Source organism: Cibotium barometz, chromosome 24 (assembly GCF_041138505.1).
Source record: "Cibotium barometz isolate CiBa-2024 chromosome 24, ASM4113850v1, whole genome shotgun sequence".
Lineage (NCBI taxonomy): Eukaryota > Viridiplantae > Streptophyta > Polypodiopsida > Cyatheales > Cibotiaceae > Cibotium > Cibotium barometz.
In genome coordinates this window covers 55,782,006-55,805,239 of record NC_141069.1, presented here as the reverse complement: position 1 = coordinate 55,805,239, position 23,234 = coordinate 55,782,006, and the positions used below count along the sequence as shown (strand labels likewise).

The window sequence follows — 23,234 nt, the reverse complement described above, 5'->3', positions numbered from 1 at the left end:
GCAATGGAGGTCTTAAATGGCTTATACTCTTTGCCAAGCCCATTCAAACAGGCACTCACTAAATCATCATCTTCCACCGATACATTGATAGACCCAAGGGAGTCAACAATATGTAGCTCATTGATAGACATGCTTTTCTTTTCCACAGTATGTAGCTCTTTCTTTAGCTACAATTTCTTTGCCTTTGTATTCGTCTGGAACATCTGCATTAGATTCTACCATGCAACTGTTGAAGTATTGGCATTCTATATGTGTCCTATCATCGTGTCTGTGACACTGATTGAAAGTCAATATGTGACTTTCCTTACACCCTGATTCCAATCCTTGAATGCCTTTATATCTGCTGGAGTGGCATTCTCTTCAGACAACTCTGCAAGCTCCTCATTATCTCCTTCAACATAGTCCCAGAATCCTTTACCCATCAGGAAATTGGTCATTCTGAACTTCCAAGCATGGAAGTTGTTCTTGTCCAGCTTCTCACTAACAATCTAATTTAGTCCGTCAGACATGTTTTCCTGCAACAATCAAAAACCTGCAAACAGACAATTTCTGTATACAACTTGTAACACAACAGTATCTTCTGTGCTGCTGCAGCAGCGATACTTCAACACAACTTATAGGTCACGAGATCTCACCAGAGTACATGTACATACACCCAATGTCAACAATACATGTACAAACACTGGCTGCACTTCCAAAATGCATTGTTGCACTGCAATAACCAAATTTCGATCAGAGACAGTTCTCAACCGAAATTACCAAAAATACCTTGCGGTGACAGAACGGAGATCGAGACACGCCTAAAACACGAATCTGGCCGCAAAATAACGGTACAAAGTACTATATATTACACAAGCACCTCCAAGCCTGCGGAGACAACTCTTCAATCGGAGATGTGTAGTCCCAGAGCTACCAAGGAGTATTGTACCTAAATCAAGACGGGAAAGACATGATGATGCTCTTACCCATGTACTGCTTCCTTCCTTGCTTGTTCTTGCCTCTTGCTTGTCTCCTCAGCTCTCACACGAACCAGAGCTCTGATACCATAAAGAGAAGGATAGCTGAATTTTCTTCTATCTTCTTCTCTTTTCTATATTCATATATCTAAAAGATAAGAGTCCGTACATAAAGGCAAAGTACTCTCCTACAATAATATACAAAATGGTCAGTCGGTCCATAGTGTAAAATATGAGCTGGCGCTATAACTATGCCATAACTCTAGTACTCCAAAAAGGCTGTCACACAGCCTGTCATCCACTAGCGGCATATCAACCATGCCAGTGGCATAAGTGCGGAAGCTATCACCCAAGCGGGTCATCAATGCCCGCCATAGCACTAGTTGAGCTCAATATCTCAACAATACTAATCCCTGATTTGCAGCAAATGAAAGACTAGATCCTAGAGCTACAGCAGCTGTCAAAGGCATGGGAGGAATAGTGAAGGACCAAGTTTTCTGTCGGCCAGCAGAAAGGCATCTAGTAGATGGTGTCGGCGGCAAGAAAAAACTTTTTGTAGGTCCAAGGAACTGACCGACCGGTCGGCCAATTCATGTATTCTTCAAAGGCCTATAAAAGGCAAAAGCTCGGCTCATTGTTAGGCATCTAATCTCCTACTGTGATAGGCCATAGAGTAAGTATTGTAGTTACCTTTTGGGCATGCATAGGGCTGCCAAAGACTTGTACCTTTTTGTACTATATGAATATATTGAAAATGATTGGCACTTTGCAGTTGGAAAGGAAGAAGCACCATAGCCTGCAAGTACGAGCAGACATCATGAGGCTTGTTACACACTGAGAGCTATTGGGTCACCACAAAAACACTTGCTCATTGCATTAAAATAGAATTCATCATATTAATGGGTCATCACAAAAACACTTACTCGTTGCATCAAATCAGAGCTGCTCTATATCGCCTAGTACCCAACTTATCACTTCTGCACACTATCACCATAAAGGCCCAATTCATCGAAGTGAACCCTAACATAAGATCTATCAGCACAGAAAAGCTCAGGATAAAACATTTCATTGATCTGAAATACATCAAATTGTAAGGTGATTAAATGGGCTGTACCAGAAACATTCATTAAATGGGCTGTACCAGAAACATTCATTCATTAAATCAAATCAGAGCAAACCCACATCAGCATCCAGCTCAAAAACACTTGAAAAAGGCACTAGGGTGGTACTAACCCACATTGAGCCTTTTGTAGCGCCCACATGATCTTCTTGTGTGCCAAGTTTCCCTTGGAAAGCTGGGCTTCAACAGAAATTGATGGGAGTATGGACCCTAACAAAGTGACCAACCCCCCCCCCTCCCCCCCCCATCTTCTCTAGATTATACAGGCGCCATGTGGAACAGGTTCCAGAAGGGTTTCCCTTGGTTTGTGTAGTTTAATATTGCCACGCGACAGGCCCCCTCTTCCCCCTAATCTCTATAATTGTGCGCCTGTCTGTTGCCGAGCCTTGAAGAAACCTGCAACTTGATGCATGCTTTCTCATGCCATGCTCGATAACATTATAGCACGCTGCCCCTGGATCATAAGATTGCAGAAATATTGGGAGTGCGCAATAAAGAATACCCATCACATTATGCTGGATGGCATAAATCTATACAGATAAAAGCATGCATGACATGAGGGGACACTCTGACATTCACTTTTGCATATAATCTTACAGTGCCCTAGAATTGACACTGCCAGAGCTGCAACGATCCCCTGCTTTATACATGCTTATGCACAGGAATTGTTTGCATGTGTACTTGGACTTTGAAATGATAAATTTTATGAGATAGGGAAATGGGCTGTAACCTACAGCACTTGCATACTTGACCAGGCTATATGACACAAAAAAACACAAATTTCCCAATTTGTGGATTTCCTCTTTCTCCCTTTGCCATTTGCATGTGCTGGGGCCTGAGTGAACTCAATGTCCGACTCCATTATGCAGTAGTTGAGTTTCTTGCTGCACAGCACAAGAGCCTTTGAGCTCTTCCCCTTCGATTTGGTAGGCACCTTCCTGAACTGCTTCTTGTTTTTGAACTGCATCAAGGGGGGAATCATCGAGATCTGCTGCATGTGCTGAGGCTTGGGGCACTGTGAATGGTGCTCTTTCAACTTGACCTGCATGTTTGTTTGAAGCATGCAATTAAGTAGCTGGGACAGGAACGCGGTAATACCTTCTTGAGAGCACAGTAGAAAGTATTGATTACCACGGCCAGGATGCACTCTTCTGCATGTTTGCAAAGGACGGAGAAGTCTCCATGAGAACTTGTGTCGGATGAGGAGCTTGGCAAAGAGAGCTTCCAGCATAGGGCTTCGCAAGGTTGCACCATCAGGCATCCTTAGGAGCCAAATATCCCAAACATGTATTACACCAATTGATGATGCACCGACTACATGGAAAGGAGCATCTTCTGAAGCTTGGTCAGAGCCCCCGACCCAGAGCCCTCTTATTCTTTTGGAGTGCACATTCGTAACTGAGGGTGCAAGCTTTGCATTCCTTGTATGCCAAGCCCGTATGTTGCGATCTTCCTTTCCTGTAAAGAGTAGATCATCCTGAACAGAAATGCACAAAAGCACTAGGAAAGCATAAGAAAGGTAACACAACAGGTAACCCTAGGCATATTTCAAGAGGAATATAGAGCGCATTCCTGTTGCTGAACCGTACAAAAAACTCGTTTGTTATGAGTTAGGGTTTTCTCTTCAGCATTGTGCACTATCATCACCCTGTGAATTTGTGCAGCATAAGTGTAAGCATGGTGGTCGGTGAACAAGACATTTTTTTTAAAATGTTCACACTTGGGACAAGGGGACAAAGGTTTTAAAAATTAATAAAACCACATGTGTGGAGGGGCCAAGGGGACAAAGGTTTTAAAAACCTTTTAACCAAAGGAATATCTCCTTTGGAGAATCGTGCCCCTTTTTAGGGGAAGCCCAGGTTATTTTTGGACTCTCTCTTTTTGGACTCGTGGGTTGGAAGGAAGCGTGGAGCTGAACAGCATGTAGGTGTTCTCTCTCCCAGTGCCTACCCTGACTTAGGAGGGGGTTACACTTCAGCGCGCTGCGGACCTCCGAGCCAGTCAGAGACCGAGAGCACCAGGCTACCAGACTCCCAAACTACATCAAAGGGAGATTACAGAGATACGGGCTCGACATCGGCACCATATCCAGGAGCGGCTAGCTCACTTACACTCACACCCGGAGATCATGCTCCAAGGGATTTTTGCCTCGCCCATCGACTATGTATCACATATTACACCCCCATTATGGTACTCGTTGGAGCTAGTCAGATCTACATTGCATTCTTGTATACCCTACGCATATAGGTTGCATACCGAGCCTTTAGCAGTAGTGCTCCATCCATCACACCCCCCCACTAGCTCAGTACTTTCATAGTTTATTTCATGTTTATTTTGTCCTTTTTTTCTGGACATCCAGAGGACATTGACAGTTGTACATTGATTTGTCTCATAGGTCGAGTTCGGCCTCTAGTAGACATTAATACAGCTTTCTTTCTTGCGAAAGGGCGGCTGGACTGCAGCTACACGCAGGAGATTTGGTGCTTGGGAAAGCTGTCGATTGGTTGGGCTGCACGCTGAGGGCACACAGGACAGAAACGATCTTCTCTCTCTCTCTTTGGCGACGGCTGGACTACACGTGGACTGGGCTGTGGAGAACTGGCAGGTCTGGACTGCACATGGGCGGGCAATCTGTAGGTGAACAGCTCTCCCCTTTGTGAGTAGGCCAGCAGCCAAAACTGCAAGACAGCAGGTCTCTCTTTCTCCCATCTTCTCTCTCATGTTTTGGAGAGTGGTATACCATCTACTCGGAGCTGATGTGCTCTCATGTTTCTATGTTCTTAGTATTCCATGATGAATTTCCATGGACAGTTTTGTATCACCCCAGTGAGATAGCTATGTTTATGTTTTCTTTTTGTTTTATTTTCCATTCCATGATGAGATATGCCATGGACATTATTGTATTACTTTGGTCTCATAGATTTATGTTTTCATTTCTGTTTTATTTTCCATTCCATGATGAGATATGCCATGGACATTATTGTACCACTTTGGTCTCATAGGCCCATTGGGCTTTCTCTCTCTCTCTCTCTCTCTCTCTCTCTCTCTCTCTCTCTCTCTTTTAGTTCAGTACTTTTTCATTTTGTTGGGATGACAGAGGATACCCCAAACAGGGACACTGATTTGTCTCATAGGCCGAGTTCGGTCTTTTGGAAGACGTTAATAAATCTTTCTTTCTCTCTCTCTCTCTCTCTCACATTGAGAATCTTAATATGATGAGAGAGTGCACCTTGAGCTAGTTCGCTGAGCTTCAGACTACTCATAGCATAGAGGTTGAGCGACCCGACGACTGCATACAAGCCACTTGCTGACTATGCGCTTCTTCACAAAGATTAGCTTGCGCTAATCAACATGCTATTGTTGGCTTTTTGTCACTTAGCTGCCTTGAAGCATTTGTAGAGACTGCCGTGACACCAAGATATTGTCACCTTGATGAGGCTTGAGGTCACCTTTGATGAGGTCATTGAAGCTTCACTTTGTTGAAGCGTTTGCAAATTCTCACACAGAGAAGAGGACAGTCTACAAAGAAAAGGCCATTGGGAGCTCCTAGTACCTTACTTTTCCTCATAGTTGTTGTTTCAGTTTCAGTTAGTTGTTTAGTTGTTTTAGCTTTTCTTACACAGACATTGTATCAGATCCACCAATTGTTGTAACCTTTTTGGTCTCATAGGTCATTTTGGCCTTTTGAGGACGTTGATATATCATTTCATTTCTCTCTCTCTCTCAGGACTGAGCAGGCTCCTCACGCTCTCTCTCTCTCTCTCTCTCTCTCTCTCTCTCTCTCTCTCTTGCAAGGGGGGTCGGCAGGATTGCAGGCGGCTGCAGGCTGCAGGAGGCGACAGGACGTTAATATATCTTTCTTTCTTTCTTTCTTTCTCTCTCTTGGAAGGAGGTGGGCTGCAGGAAGCAGCCAAGGGCTGACAGCCGAGAGGCTTCTCTCTCTCTCTCTCTCTCTCTCTCTCTCTCTTGTTGGGGTAAAGGCGTTATGCCCACCCTTATAGTGTGTACAAGCCCATAAGTTATAGTACATAGTACACTTAGTACTTTTAATGTACTAAGTGCACTATGTGTACTAGTGCAATATACATGTGTGATAGGGGAGTCACACACTCATAACACCATGAGTTGACTTATCCCCACAACTCTCTCTCTCTCCCTTGTTGTTTCTTCTCTGTGTATGTCTCCCACATGAATACTCTAACCTAACCCTAATTCCTGTTTCTCCCATTCAACTGGTATCAGAGCCTGAACTTCCAACATGGTTGTGTCGAATTTGCTGTAGAGGAGAAGAAGGTGCAGGCGCTGATTTCTCTCCGGGCTTCGGTAGCAAATCAAGGCTTGTGCTGCTTGTGTTGAACGCTAGGCTGTCTGTGTAAGCAGCAAGGCGCTGGTGGCCTTAAAGTGTAACAAAGAAGAGTAAGGCTGTGTGAGCGTGGAGTTCCAGCGCACAGCAGGCGTTGAGGCGTTGGTCCAAAAAAAAACGTAGCAGCGCACGGGGTGTAGACTGGCGCTAGGCGAAGCATGCAAATACGTCAACAAGGCGAAGCAGGCGAAAATACAGGCCAAGGCGAATACGTCAACAAGGCGTTAATCGTGTAGCGCTACAAAGCGTAATACACGTCAGCTGGCAGCAAGCGTTGGTCACTAATCGTGTAGCGAGCCACTAGGCGTGAGCTTCAGCGAGCTTGGCCGCACGGGGCTACTTGTCAGCAAGCTTGGCTTTGGTGCCTCCCCCCTCGGTAACGTTTTCGGGAACATGAAGGAGGAAGACGCAACAGCTTCTATCCACGAAGCAGCTCGCAGCGGCATCAACTTCTTATTGACACACGGACGCCCTGCCTGAAACGGGCCAGCAGACAAGCTGTTGATGAGGCAAGCCCCTTCGTAAACCCTCAAACAGGCACAGACTGATCTTCATAGCCACCTCCCTTTTCTGCAGCAGCAGCATCATCACCCCTTTTCCTGCAACAACAAAATTCAGCCTGCAAATTGAAGAAAAATCAGAAATTACAAGGTATTTTCCTCAATTTTTTTGGGATTTGCAATTGAGCAAGTACAATCAACAATTGAGCAGGTACAGGTGTCGAATTGCTCAATTTTGAGCAAAATTGGCAAAATTGGGTGACATTGGTCACAATCAGGATCAATTTGCAAGAAATTAGTCACAATCAGGATCAATTTGCAGGAAATTGGATGTCGAAATTTGGGGCTTTTGATGTAATTGTGCAATTAAGCACTCATACATGCTGTATAATGTGAGAAATCGCACATTTGGGCAAAATTGCAGCAAATTGCAGTGCAAATCAAGGGGCTTTTGTGCCGATTGGATTGATTTGCATGCAGGCAATCGCATTTGATGCTGTGGATAATGTGTTGATGCCTTACAAGCACTCAATGTGCCTGTAAATCAAGGGGGTTTCATGTATTGATGTATATGTGGCCAGGGGGAAGCATCGTGAACACTCTGGATGCCTTCATGTGCGTCAATGTACCATGTATGATCAGCAATTGATCTTAAATCAAGGGGCTTTTCAAGTTTGTATGCTTGTTAAGCTTGGCAAAGCAGCAGGCAAGACATTTATGCCTTGAATCCTCAAAAATCAGCTTGCAGTCAAGGGGCTTTTGCCCAATTTTTGTTCGGAACTGTTGTATGCAGTGTTCGGGACTGTAAAAGTCTGATTTTCACTCATTTGGACAGCCAGGAGAGCATTTATTGCTACTGTACCTACTGGTACAGATTTGGCACAGCTTTGTGCAAGTTTTGGCATGGCTGTACACTGTTTTGAGTGACCAAAAGGTTCAATTTCAGCTGCTGTACTTGCCGGTACAGGTTTGGTACATCATTGGTGAGCACTTGGTACTGCTGTACAGTACTTTGGAAGGGCAACAGAGCACATTTAAGGTGCTGTCCAAAATCTGCAGCAACCAGATTTTGGTGATTTCATCACATAAAGTGGGAGAAAAGTTGCATTTGTGCTTCCGCAGTGGGAGATAAAGCTTGGGAGAAAAACTGTGAGCACTTTGTGTGCTTTTGGTGCAGTGTTTGAACATTTTTGCAAGGAGTCAGGCTTTGACAAGTTGCATTTTGCTATGGCAACCACAGGTGAGAGCTCTTCATTGCTTCACATAAAGAAGCTTGAAGGCTCACATAACTATGATATTTGGCAAACCCAGTGCTATAATGTGTTGCTCCAGAAGAAGCAGCACAAGCCTATCAAAGAAAGGGATGTAATGCCCGCTTCTCTTACTGCTGAAGAGTGGGAAGATATGGATGAGCTGGCAAGATCTACTATCATGTTGTCTGTGTCAGACTCATTACTTTTCAGCATTCGTGAAGAGAAGACAGCTTGGGGAATGTGGCAGAGATTGCAGGACTTGTATGCCCAACAAAGTGCCTCAAGCAAAGTGTATTGGTTGAAGAAACTCATAGGTCTTCAGATGAAGGAAGGGGCGTCTTTGACAGCCCATCTAAATGAGTTTAATGGTATTGTCAGCCAGGTCATTAATCAAAAGTTGGCAATGGACGATGAGTTCAAAGCCACTTTTCTGTTATACTTTGCCAGAGAGTTGGGACACATTCAGGACAACCACTAGCAATTCGCATGCTATGCTGTCATATGCAGATGTTGAGGGTGCTCTTCTTCAAGAAGAGATGAACAGGAAAAACAACTCTGTTGGAAAGTCCAATGCAATGAATGCACGTGGGAGATCCCAACAAAGGGGAAAAAGCCAAGAAAGGGGAAGGAGCAAGTCTCGCTCCAAAAAGGATTTGGAATGCCATTATTATGGCAAGAAGGGACACATTAAAAAGCAATGCTACAAATGGAAAAATGATCAAAAGGAAAAGGGAAAAGGCAAAGACAAAGAGAAAGATGAAGCCAAAGATGTAAAGCCAAAGGGCAAAAGTGGAGTCAAGATTGAAGAAATCAATGTGTCACATGCAGGTGGCACTGAGGATGAGGTCCTATTTACGTCTTCACTTGATGCCCATTCACTTCTTACAGGTGGTCATGGTATGCACTCATGGATCATTGATTCAGGTGCCTCCTTTCATGTCACAGGTTGCAGAGACTTGTTTGTCAGGTATACTGCTGGCAATGAAGGAGTGGTTTATTTGGGTGATAACCATGCATGCAAGATTCTTGGCAGAGGTGATGTGAGGCTTGTGTTTTCAGATGGCTCACAGCTTATGCTCCATGATGTCAGGCATGTGCCTGAGATCAAGAAGAACCTGCTTTCTACTGGACAGCTTAATGATACTGATTATGTTACCACATTTGGTCGTGGAAAGTGGAAGATTAGTAAGGGCTCACTGGTTGTTGCCAGAGGCTCTAAGGTGGACACTCTTTATTTCATGCATGCAAAGCTGCCGGAAATCTCTATGTGGCATAGCCGGTTGGGACACATGAGTGTCAAAGGAATGGAGCAATTGTCTTGTTTGGGTTACTTGCCTTCTCTAAAGTTTTCAAGTTTTCAGTTTTGTGAGCATTGTATATATGGTAGGCAACTACAGTGCCCCCACAAGAAAGCTCTTGGACAGAAAGATGCTCAGTTAGAGCTTGTGCATACAGATGTATGTGAGATGCCTCAGCTTTCTTTGGGAGGGGCAAAATACTTTGTGTCTTTTATAGATGATGCCACACGCAAGGTGTGGGTTTATCCTCTTCGTTTGAAGAGTGATACATTCTCAGTGTTTGAGAAGTTTGTTGCTCTTGTTGAGAATCAAACTGGCAAAACACTGAAAGCTTTGCGTTCCGACAATGGTGGAGAGTACATGTCCAAACAGTTTCAGGACTTTTGTGATGCTAAAGGCATCAAGAGGGAGCTCTCTACTCCTTATGATCCTCCACAAAACGGGACAGCAGAGAGGATGAACAGGACCATTCAGGAGAAGGTCCGTTCTATGTTGTCACATGCTGCATTACCTCATGGTTTTTGGGCTGAAGCTGTTATGACAGCCGTTCACCTTATAAACAGGTCACCTAACACCAGGCTTGGTGGGAAAGTGCCAGAGGAAGTATGGACAGGGAAGCCTCCTTCATACAAGCACTTGAGAGTGTTTGGTTGCGTTGCGTACGTGCACATACGCATGGAAATGCGCACCAAACTTGATCCTAAGTCTCACAAATGCATATTCCTAGGATATGGTGACAGAGGTGAAATGGGGTCTAGACTTTGGGATCCCGTGAATAAAAAGATCATACGCAGCAATGATGTCATTTTTGATGAAACATGCATGTATAAGGAGCCTGCAAGGCAACAGGAGCCTTGCAGAGTCATCTTTGACGATGATGGACATCATGGACAACAACCAAGGACTGTAAATCAGCCATTACAGCAAGAAAACCAGCCCTTAAATGGTGCTGAAAATGGTCCAAATGGACAGCCAGAGATGGCAGAAGATATCCCTATGGATATACCACAGTTAGAGGAGATACCGGGCATGATTTTTCAGCCTTATGGCATGGAACAGGAGCCACCAATGGGTGATATGCAGGCTGGACAGCAACCTGCAAATGATGGTCATTGGGTACGGAGGTCCACTAGACCCTCCAGAGCCCCTCACAGGTTTGTTCCAGGGGTTGACTACTTGATGCTTACTGACTGTGGGGAGCCCTCATGTTATAAGGAGGCTTTACAGAGGGCAGACAAGGCTCTTTGGGAGCGTGCCATGAAGTCAGAGATGGATTCTCTGCACAAAAATGGAACATGGAAATTGGTGCATTTGCCTGCAGGCAAGAAGGTTTTGCCATGCAAGTGGGTTTACAGACTCAAAGTTGCACCAGATGCAAAGCCAAGATACAAAGCCAGGTTAGTGGCTAAGGGCTTCAAGCAGGAATATGGTGTGGACTTTGAGGAGATCTTCTCTCCAATGGTCAAAATGACCACACTTAGAGCTGTGTTAGCTTTGGTTGCGCATGATGATCTGGACTTGATTCAGATGGATGTGAAGACTGCTTTTCTTCACGGTGATCTCCATGAGGAGATATATATGCAGCAGCCAGAGGGTTATGCAGTGAGTGGAAAGGAGAAGCTTGTATGCAAGCTGAAAAAGAGTCTTTATGGGCTCAAACAGGCACCAAGAGAATGGTATCATAAATTTGATACATTCATGAAATCACAGAAATTCAGGAGAAGTGACATAGATCACTGCTTATACACCAAGAAAGCTTTGGATGGCAGTCTATTGATCCTCATCTTGTATGTTGATGATATGTTGATTGCCAGGAAATCTCGTAAAGAGATGGATGCCTTGAAGCAGAGGCTGCATCAAACCTTTGATATGAAGGATTTGGGTGATGCAAATCACATTTTGGGTATGCGGATACTTCGGGACAGAAATCAGCATGTGTTGTATTTGTCTCAGAAGGAATACATTGGCAAAGTTTTGCAGAGGTTCAACATAGACGGGGGGAAGAAGACTAGTACTCCTTTGCCTCCATATGTGAAACTCAGTGCTATGGACAGCCCACAGTCGGATAGAGACAGGGCTGATATGGCCAAGATTCCGTATGCTTCAGCTTGTGGCAGTCTCATGTATGCCATGGTTGCTACTAGGCCGGACATTGCATTTGCAGTGGGAGTGGTTTCTAGATACATGGCCAACCCTGGCAAGAAGCATTGGGAAGCAGTGAAAGGTGTCATGAGATACCTGAAGGGCACACAGGATATGTGCATTTGCTTTGGCAAACAGGATGCATTAGTGCATGGTTACACGGATTCGGATTATGCCGGTCATCCAGATAACCGGAAGTCTACTACCGGTTATGTGTTTACATTCACAGGAGGTGCTGTGTCATGGATATCCAGGATGCAGAAGTGCACAGCCTTATCTACTACAGAGGCCGAGTATATTGCAGCCACAGAGGCTTGCAAGGAGGCATTATGGCTATCTCGGTTAGTGGTTGATTTGGGATATACAGGGGATATTCCATTGTTGCATTGTGATAGTCAGAGTGCCATCCAGTTGGCAAAGAACCCTGTCTTTCATGCAAAGACGAAGCATGTGGATGTGAATATCACTTCATCAGAGAGGTGATAGAGAACAAGCAAATTCAGCTTGTTAAGATTCATACGGATGACAACCCGGTTGATCTGTTGACAAAGAGTTTGCCTCCGGAGCGGTTTGCTCATTGCAGACACTTGATGGGCATTGGATGAGGCCAGTTTCAGCCTTGATATGGCCTTGTATATTATCATGTACATGCTGATTTTTCTTTTCCTTCAGTTAAGGGCACTTTGCCTTTAAGTGGGAGGTTGTTGGGGTAAAGGCATTATGCCCATCCTTATAGTGTGTACAAGCCCATAAGTTATAGTACATAGTACACTTAGTACTTTTAATGTACTAAGTGCACTATGTGTACTAGTGCAATATACATGTGTGATAGGGGAGTCACACACTCATAACATCATGAGTTGACTTATCCCCACAACTCTCTCTCTCTCCCTTGTTGTTTCTTCTCTGTGTATGTGTCCCACATGAATACTCTAACCTAACCCTAATTCCTGTCTCTCCCATTCATCTCTCTCTCTCTCTCTCTCTCTCTCTCTCTCTCTCTAGGTAGCGCCCTCCTCAGTCGGCTGCACTTATTCACCTGTATATCCTGCAGCGCCGCCTTAAGCCCTGCAGCGCAGCCTTCAGCCCTACAGTACCACCTTCGGCCTTGCAGCACCACCTACAGTGCCGCCTTCAATCCTGTGCAGCCCTTGCTCTGTCCAGCAGCGCCGTCCTCCACTTTTTACTGTGTCGCCTCTGCCCAACAACTGAACCGTCTCCTTACCTACTGCCTGGCTGCGTCTCTTCACCAGTTGCTGTCCTGTGCAGAACAACACAGCATTGCCAGTTCTCAGTTCTGCTTCCTTTTCCCACCCAAATTTCCACCTGCTGCTGTAACAACACAGCATTGCCAGTTCTCAGTTCTGCTTCCTTAGCCTTCAGCCCCCTACAGTACCACCTTTGGCCCTGCAGCACCACCTACAGTGCCGCCTTCAATCCTGTGCAGCCCTTGCTCTGTCCAGCAGTGCCGTCCCCCACTTTTTACTGTGTCGCCTCTCTGCCTAGCAACTGCGCCGTCTCCTTACCTACTGCCTCGCTGCGTCTCTTCACCTGTTGCTGTCCTGTGCAGAACAACACAGCATTGCCAGTTCTCAGTTCTGCTTCCTTTTCCCACCCAAATTTCCGCCTGCTGCTACAACAACACAGCATTGCCAGTTCTCAGTTCTGCTTCTTCCTTTTCCCACCCAAATTTCCGCCTGCTGCTACACAACAACACAGCATTGCCAGTTCTCAGTTCTGCTTCCTTAGCCTTCAGCCCTACAGTACCACCTTCGGCCCTGCAGCACCACCTACAGTGCCGCCTTCAATCCTGTGCAGCCCTTGCTCTGTCCAGTAGCGCCGTCCCCCACTTTTTACTGTCTCGCCTCTCTGCCCAGCAGCTGCGCCGTCTCCTTACCTACTGCCTGGCTGCGTCTCTTCACCTGTTGCTGTCCTGTGCAGAACAACACAGCATTGCCAGTTCTCAGTTCTGCTTCCTTTTCCCACCCAAATTTCCGCCTGCTGCTGCAGCAACACAGCATTGCCAATTCTCAGTTCTGCTTCCTTAGCCTTCAGCCCTACAGTACCACCTTCAGCCCTCCAGCACCACCTACAGTGCCGCCTTCAATCCTGTGCATCCCTTGCTCTGTCCAGCAGCGCCGTCCCCCATTTTTTACTCTGTCGCCTCTCTGCCCAGCAACTGCGCCGTCTCCTTACCTACTGCCTGGCTGCGTCTCTTCACCTGTTGCTGTCCTGTGCAGAACAACACAGCATTGCCAGTTCTCAGTTCTGCTTCCTTTTCCCATCCAAATTTCCGCGTGCTGCTTCCTTTTTCTACCCACCCTTGCTCAGGTCCCCAAGGCAGCAACTAGTAGGGGAAAACATGTCTCAACCCCTAGAGGGGAAACAGGATGGTGAGACAACCTTTCACACCCCCACGAAGGCACGAAATGCCTATCGCAGAAGACTGAGGGATGGAATCATGTCCCCTGGCTCACGAAGGATTACGAAGATGGCCCGATGAGATCACACCCCCACGATAGGCACGAAATGCCTATCGCAGAAGACTGAGGGATGGAATCATGTCCCTTGCTCACGAAGGATTACGAAGATGGCCCGATGAGATGAGGCTCTTTATGAGGAGCTACAGCTTCACATAAGGACAGAGATGAACACCATGCGACAGGAGCTTGAAAAGGAATGGACCGAGCAGATGCATGCCCAAAGGAAAGTGATATACGAAACGCTGAAGGAAGAGATATATGTCCAATTGAAGGGAGAAATGCAAGCCCAAGTACGGGTTGAGATGGAATTAGCCCAAGCCTTGATGCACACGAAAATGAAAAAAGAGGTGCAGAAATGGAAGGATGACATGCTCTGAGAGATTGGCACAACAGTTGCATTGTATGAAGGCACTTTGAAGACATGTATGGCTGACCGCGAAAAAGACATCACAGAAATGCAAAACACTTTGGAATCATGTAAGGCAAAAGTGGCTGTAGGTAAGAAGGAAATGCATTCATGGGCTGAAATTGCCAATGCCACAAAGAAACAAATTGAAGAAGTCAACCCATGGATTGAAGTAGTAAAAAAACAGAAGGATACACCAATCAACAAAAGTAGAGGTGATGAATGCTACATTGGAAGAGGAAGCCAAGAGACGGGCACGTGCCTTACATGTACGTGTAGTTGGGTGGGAAGATAAGGGAAATCCCCAAGAGGATGCAAAAGCTCTTCCAACAAAAATTGGAGCCACTGATGTACCCATTACCGGAGCATGGCAAGTAGGCAGAGATGAAACCTGGGCGAAGATATTGATCATCAGGTTTGGTGACTTGGAGAAGAAGAAGGCCTTCCTCTCCAAAAGGATGGTGGAAAAGATTTATTTGGATGAGGATCTTACACCGGCACAGATAGCACACCGGAAGGAACACATGCCGCATGTGCTTGAGGCAAGGAAAGAGGGGAAATGATCGGTATACAGAGATGGCCGAGTCATTATTACGGAGAGGAGGCCCGCTTGATGGTGCACGGCCTATGAGACCCTACGATTCACGTTGTGGAATTGCAACAGAGCCCTTAGAACAGATGCAGGATACTTTAAAGATACTATCAGACACAGTGATATTGCTATGTATACAGAGACCCATCAGTGCACAAACAAGAGGCTTCCTGACGTCCGGGGTTATAGATGGGAATCAGCCCTTAGCCACGCACAGTGGGAGGTACCAGAGGATTTGGAGGAGTGGCAATACTTTACAGGGATGAGCTTTGTGACAAAATACATGTGGTACATAGAGATACAGATACGAGGTACATGTGGGTCCGAATATGCAAAGAGGGGCTCCGCGAGCTATATGTGGCGGTATGCTACTTTCCCCCAGCCCACTCCAGGTTTGCACCATCAGGAGAGTCGCCCTATATACCACTATATGATGATACATGAGGTTTGCCAGCATGGGAGACATATTACTACTGGGAGACTTTAATGCATGTACAGGCACAGAGCAGACAGAGTTGTATGATACTCGAGAGGCTCTGTACCGGGAGATCACGGTAGAGGATGTAGGGTTGCAGAGATCAGCACAGGATGAGGGGGAGATTACAGATTATGGCAGGCATTTTCTCTCACTCGGGAGTGCACATGGGTTGGTCATATACAACGGCTTATCGAGATGGCAAGGATCAAATGCTCTCACACACTGGAACTCTAAAGAGGGAGCGAGCACAGTGGACTACTTGATGGGATCTCCTTCATTGATACCTGATGTGCGGGGTTTCACGATTTCCAGTAGGCCCATTGGGATAGCAACCAATCATGCATACCTGAGTTTCACACTAGTAGGTAGATCCCCGAGAGATGGGCTAGCCACTCCTCTACCTAGGTACCCGAGATATCAATTTACACGTGAGACAGTTGGGGTTTATCGAGATGCAGTATCTGATGGCTTGTTCGCTTTAGACCCGCATAGCCCTCTGGACGAGATCACGAGAGGATTGGCAGGTGTACTACATGCATCCTCCTCATATGCGTTTCCCTGCACTATTATCCCTTCCACCCACCCCCGCAGCACTGCCCCACAGAACAGTTGGTATGATGATGAGTGTCGTGAGACACAAGCACAACTACAGCGTGAGATTGCCATTGGGTCTCACACGCATAGACAGGCTAGGATGATCTTTCGGCGCCTTGTGCGGAGGAAGAAACGAGCCTATCTGGCTAAGCTAGACGAGGAGATCTACCAACTATTCCTGGGGAAGGACAGCAAGAGGGCATGGAAGATGTTTCAGGAGAGACAGCCTGGTACTCCGATTACCGCACTTGAGGCATGGCATACCTATGCTAGAGAGCTATATGATGCGCCAGGACAGCCCCCCACCCCCCCTCCACTAGGAGCTAGACCTGCTAGCAGCACCTTTTATACTATGCGGATGGTGCTAGATGCGATAGACAGGTTACAGAATGGAAAGGCACAGGATCATGATGGGCTAGTTGGAGAGCACTTCTCATATGCACGAGACACTTTGGCTCCGCTCATCGTACATGTGTTTAATCGAGCCATTTGTGAGGGTTTTTCGACAAGCTGGACAGAGCATATCATTGTACCACTCTTTAAGAGTGGGGACCCCATGGTACCCGGCAACTACAGGACGATCATGATTGGTCATTACTTGGCCAAATTATATGGCTCTATTTGGAGTCGGAGCTGAGCCGATGGGCAGAGGCATGGTCATCGAGCACATGGACAGGCTGGCTTCAGGAGAGGATTTACTACCTTGGATCACATACTGACACTTCGGGCACTTATTGAAGAGGGCAGGGCACAGAAGAGAAGGATATGTTGCTGCTTTGTGGACTTCCGCAAAGCCTTCGATACCGTACCACATTCCAGGCTTATGCACAGATTGCATGACATTGAGGTACCCGAGGATATGCAGTGGGGGATATATGCCTTGTATGAGTCTGTGACAGGCAGAGTCCGAGCTCCAGGCGGGACTATCTGATAGGGTGACCAGCACGATAGGGGTGAAGCAAGGATGCCCGCTATCGCCCACCCTCTTTGGACTATACATTGATGCGGTCTCTGATTATGTAGACAGATTGGGAGGCCCCGGGGCATGCCTGGCAGGGGTGTTGATACCCAGCTAATGATATTGTTCTAATCTCAGACTCTCCGGAGGGATTACAGAGACACCTCGATGCATTACAGGCTTTCTGTGCGGATAGAGATGTGACAGTGAACCTTGGGAAAACCAAGGTTATGGTGTTTAACACCAAACAGGCATGGGTGACGAGATCAGAGCCTCAGTTCACTTTCCAAGGGGAGCCAGTAGAGTACGTCAGGTTCTGGCTGCAAGATCTCCTCAAGCTCATCCACTTTTGGTGGATCCTCAATGACCATTTCACTGGGCTCCGGCCCCACATACTTGCGAAGGAGACTCACATGAAAAGCATTGTGTATGTGCCAATGACTAGGTAATGCCAATCTGAAAGCCACTTCATTGATCTTCTCGATCACTCGAAAAGGCCCATAGTACCTGGTTGCAAGCTTAGGATATGCACCCTCTTTGCCAGGCCTCTTTGCAAGTCTTGCTTTCTCAAATTTCAGCAATACCCAATCATTCTCTTTAACATCCAATTGCCTTCTATGCTTGTCGGCGGCAGCCTTTTTATGCTTGTCTTGTGACCTTGCAATGGCTGTCCGCACCTGAGCAAAAGCAATATCCAAGTCTCCTACATACTCATCAGCTGCAAATATCTCATCCTTTGTGCGAAGGATGGGTGGCAAAACCACCTTACCATAAACAATCTCAAACGGGGCCTTTCCCGTAGATGCATGCGCTGTGTTGTTGTATGCAAATTCCACAAGCGGTAAGTACTTCTCCCAAGAAGACTTCTGATCCACCACATAACATTTCAAGAGATCCAACACGGCTGAATTTGCAGCCTCACTTTGCCCATCCGTTTGAGGGTGATAAGCTGATGAGAAGTCCAATTTGGTGCCCATATTATCAAATAAGGCCCGCCAAAAGAGACTTGTAGTCCTGGGATCTCTATCCCCCACAATGGACTTCGGCATTCCATGATGTTTGAACACTTGTGCAAGATATATTTTAACCATATGCTCAGCTTTGATGGTCTTTTTGACCGGCAAGAAATGAGCTTGCTTGCTAAACCTGTCCACAATTGTCATAATTGCATCATTACCTTGTTGGGTACGTGGCAAGTCCATCATGAAATCCATTGTAATACTTTCCCATGGCTGCATGGGAATAGGCAATGGCTGAAGCAAACCTGGTGCCTTTTGCCTATCAAATTTGACCTTTTAACAGGTGATACATGCACGTACATGTGCCTCTGTCCTTCCGCATACCTGGCCAAAAGAAATACCGCTCAATCATGTACGTAGTAGGCATTATGCCTCTATGACTAGCATATGGAGGAGCATGGCACTCATCCACAACCTTTTGCCTCATGTCACAGACACCACACATAGGCAATTATCTTTCATGAGATAACCCTCTTTGATCACATATGAGACATGTGCATGACCAGCCATCAAATCAGCCCAAATAGTGGCAAAATCAGCATCCGTATGATACAAATCACGCATGGTAGACAAGTCCCCATGAGAGGCAATCGAGATAGCTGCTACATACGGCTTTCGTGACAATGCATTGGCCACTACATTCTTCTTTCCCGGGGTGTGCAAGATCTGAAAATGAAACATAGAGAGGAAATTGGCCATCCTCATATGCTTCTCTGATAACTTAGTTTGAGTAAGAAAATATCTCAAACTCTGGTGATTTGTCTTCACAGTGAAATCAGCCCCAAGAAGGTAATGTTTCCATATAGTAGTGCATGAATTACAGCCAAGAGCTCTTTCTCATAAATGCCAAGAGATAGCTCTGCATCATGCAATCTACGACTCTCATAAGCCACGACATGTCCCTCTTGATTAAGGACAGCTCCCTATGCAATTTCCAGATGCATCACATTCCACACAAAAAGGCTTTTGTTGCGAATCCGGAACGATCAACACTGGACCATGAGTATTTGCATCTTTCAATTTGAGGAATGCATCTCTCTCTACATTAATCCATTTGAACACGGCCTTCTTCTTTGTCAAATCATGCAAAGGAGAAGCAATCCATGCAAAGTGCCGAATGAACCTGCGGTAGTAAGAGCATAATCCAAGAAAACTAAGGATCTCATGCACCGAACTCAATTCGGGCCAATTCCGAATTGCATCAATCTTTGCAAGATCCATCCGCACTCCATCTTTGGACACAATATGCCCAAGATAATGTATCTCTGACAAGAAGAACTCACTCTTCTTTGCATTTATGAAGAGTTTATGCTTATGGAGCTCTTCAAAAACAATAGCCAAATGAGCTTTATGCTCTTCTTCGATCTTCGAGAAGACTAGGATGTCATCAAAGAAGACACCTATAAATTTCCTGTACCCACGGAATATGCGATCCATCATTCTATTGAATGTAGCCGGGACATTTGTAAGACCAAAAGGCATAACAAGATACTCATAAAGCCCAAATGCTGTCCTGAAAGCAGTTTTGTGTACATCCTCAAGCACTACACGCACTTGATGATATCCACTCTTGAGATCAATTCGGCTAAAGCATGCCGATCCATCCAACTTGTCAAGGATGTCATCTATGCGTGGAATCGAAAACCGATTCTTGATGGTAAGCTTATTCAAAGCTCTATAATCCACACACATACGAAAGGATCCATCCTTCTTTTGAAGTAAGAGGACGGGTGAACAATATGGGGAAGAGCTTGGCTGAACCAAACCCTTCTCAAGAAGCTCATTTACTTGTTTCATGATCTCCTCTTTTTGGGATGCACTTACACGATTAAATTACGTGGTGAGCTACCCGGCACAAGATCAATGCGATGATCTTTCGGTCGTACAGGTGGTAACTCATTTGGTAACTCATCAGCAAAACAATCATTGTGCTCTTGCAAAAATTTCAGCCTATCATTACAAAGAGTGTTTACATGTACATTATTTTCCTCAACAGGATCTCGTACAAAGATCAAGTACGCAAAAATACTCTTTTTCATTACTTTCTTAATTTGGACATGAGATACAAGGGGAATGGTATCACCCTCTTCACCAGCATCAATTACATGTTCTCGGCCTTTATGCATGAAGGTGATCCTGTTAGTCTTGTAAGCCTTGCACGGATCAATACGTGTATGCCAAGGCTTTCCAAGCAATACATCACAGCCATTCAAAGGCGCCACAAGAAAATCCTCATGATCCACATAGCCTTGAATGTGTATGCGTAACTTGCCAAAAATAGGCATGACCTGCACTTCTCTACCAACAAAGGCAGTCCCTGCTTCAATTTGAGGACCCATGTCCTCCACTTCAATACCCAAAGCAGCTGCCATCTGAGTGGATATGAAATTCTCCGTTGCACAATCATCAAACATAAACAAAGCGGGCTGATCTTTGAGTTGTCCCCAAGCTTTGCATACAACCTTATCTTTGCTCTCATGCATTGTATCCCCTTGCACATCGGGAACCATATGTACCTTGGGCTTCGGTACATTAGCATTTTCAGCTTTGTTCTTCTTATTTGGACATGCTCTTGCCATGTGCTCAGTGCTGCCACAAGTAAAGCATTTGCCTTCACGCATATATTGCTCCTTCTTCTCAGCACTAAGACCAAAGTTTGCCGGCTTATAAGGACGCTTTTTAGCAAACTTATTTTCAGCTTTTGGACCTGATTTGGCTTGGTTTTGGTCCCTTTTAGGTGGCTGTCCATCATTTTGCAGGTTTTGGACAGCCCTCTCTTTGCCTTGAAATGAGGCTAGATCGACTCAATTTGAGTTCCAATTGCTCGGTGGCGGTGGCGGCTGCGATTAATTGGTGTAAGGTATGACCAGGATACATTTGTAATCCCGCTTTGTACACGGGTTGCAATCCCGATTGAAACCTTCTCTTCCTTTCCACCTCGGTAACATGCATGAATGGAGACACCTCCAAGAGCACTTTCCAAAACTTTTGTACATATGCATTTACCGATTCCCCCTCATTTTGCTTTACCCAATCCCACTTCATTGTTATCTCATTCAATGCATTGGGAGGCAAGAATTGAGCATAGAACCTCTCCTTGAACTCTTCCCATGATCTAACAGGATTCGGTGAGAGCTTCTCCGTGAGCCACCAATGGGCAACAGTGCCTTTCATGAACATGCTTACATGCCGGATCATGGATTTCTGAGTGAAATCCTCATCACTGAAAGCAATATCAAACTGGGCAATAAAAGCAAGTGCCTTTGATGCATCATATTCCCCATGATATGTGTCAAACTTCACAGATTTGTCTCCGGCTTTGAAGTCACGAGACTTTGATGCATGTGTGTGCATCTCAACATGTTTTCCCCCATGTTTGTCCATTGGGACAGCCCCTGTGACTGGCATCATTTTAGGACCAAAAGGTGATGCATGCATAGATACATATGCCCTGTGAGCATGAGACATGGCTAGCCCCTCAACATGCATTGATACATTTTCAGCCATAACTTCTCCCTCACGAGCACACTCGAAGGCATGAGTGGCATGAGAGATACGCGGAATACCTGCACCAACAGAAAATTGCAGCCCATGTTGCATGTGTTGTGCATGCACATTTTCAGCCGGCAATGGCATTTGACATATATTTTGACCGCTGCCATAAACATTGTATCCTTCACGGGCTACATGAGATATTCCTGCATGGCGTGAAGTCACTGATTGTTCCTCTCCCATAGCATGGAGATTCATCCTCTTAGACATAAGTTCTTGTTCGGGCACTCCAAGACATGTGGGATGGTTGCTTTTTCTGCATAGGCATCCTCGGTACAAGCCAAGTATGCACGTGCTGCATCCCTCGGTTGCATGTGCAACTCTTGAGCAATCATTGCCATTGCATGATCCATATAAGATTCAGCTTTCTTGGCGTTCAAACGGTCATGTACCAATGGATCCTCGCGGCGATAGAGATTCAATTCTTCTTGTTGTGCATGGAGAAGAGCCTGCATACGAGTAAGTTCAGCCCTCAAGACTATGGACTCTTCTTCTTGCATCTTCTCTTTGCCACGGGATGGCTGTCCCACATATTCATGTTCCCTATTGTGCACCACATGAGTTTGCTCATCCTGTAAAGCATTGGAGGCATGCATTTCATTGTCCCTGCCTCTTGTATTAGCATCTCCAACATTCATTGTATGGCTGTCCATAATGTTCTAAGTGTAGAGATAGCTAGTGTTCACGATGATCGTCTCTCACGATAGAAGTGAAAGAGAACCGTATGCTCTGATACCAATGTAACTTGGTTGAACACAATGCTAATCAATACACTTAAATACACTAAGATTTGAAGGACACTTGCTCACATACAAGAAGTAAATTGCTGAATTGACAAGAGACACACAATGAGCCGGAACGGCCGACCCCTCCCTCGAGTAATTTGTATTACTATTGGAGAAAATTTAATACATAGCTTCACGGGCATCCATTGCCAAATCCTCCATGCCAATGCATATGAAATTCAGCATTTAGAAAACAATGGTATGTCGATGTAGATCACCAAGGAGCTGCCTTGATGCTCGGCCCAACTTCAGTGCCCATATTCTCTACCATTGGCTCTATGTTCTACCAAGCAAGGTAGCAACATCTTCAAGAGCACATAGGACAAGAGAAATACTACACAGGGCAGCTAAACAAGGAGTCCTGCCCTTTTACTGAATAAGTAATGACAACACATTGTCCAATTAGCTTACCAGTCTTCATAGAAGTTGTTGCAAGCGGAAGCCTTCGCGTTGGAAGCTTTAGAAGTGTTGATATCTTCGATTTGCCGCAATCCTTCGCGACAAAAGTCTTCAAGAGGATGAAGGGAACCCTGGGAAAGCTTCCCCTATGGTTCAACTTGAGAAAGGAAGGCTGAAATTAGGGTTTTCAGCAAAAAGACCAGAAATTACAGCAAAAATGAGAGCTGTTTTGCTGAATTTCAGTCATTGGGAGTGAGTAGGAGAGTGATTAGCACTTGGAAACACTCTTGGAAGCTTGGAAAACACCCTAGCAAGTTGGGTATGGCTATGGAGAGC

The 23,234-nt window shown here is 45.6% G+C and overlaps 1 protein-coding gene across 10 annotated transcripts in view; it reads right to left on the bottom strand.

The window, feature by feature from the left end:
* Nucleotides 1-1,058: 1,058 nt before the first annotated feature.
* Nucleotides 1,059-23,234, bottom strand: part of LOC147625468 (pentatricopeptide repeat-containing protein At5g39350-like) — an 87,070-nt gene continuing 64,894 nt past the window's right edge. For 4 of the 10 annotated variants that reach the window (XM_086818804.1, XM_086818812.1, XM_086818803.1 and 1 more), the window contains exon 3: nt 1,059-1,752. The gene's annotated coding sequence lies outside the window, so the exon portion shown is untranslated. Of the gene's footprint in view, nt 1,753-1,879; nt 1,941-2,005; nt 3,535-23,234 lie in introns of those variants that run through there. The other 6 variants (XM_086818814.1, XM_086818806.1, XM_086818815.1 and 3 more) reach the window with 4 other exon arrangements.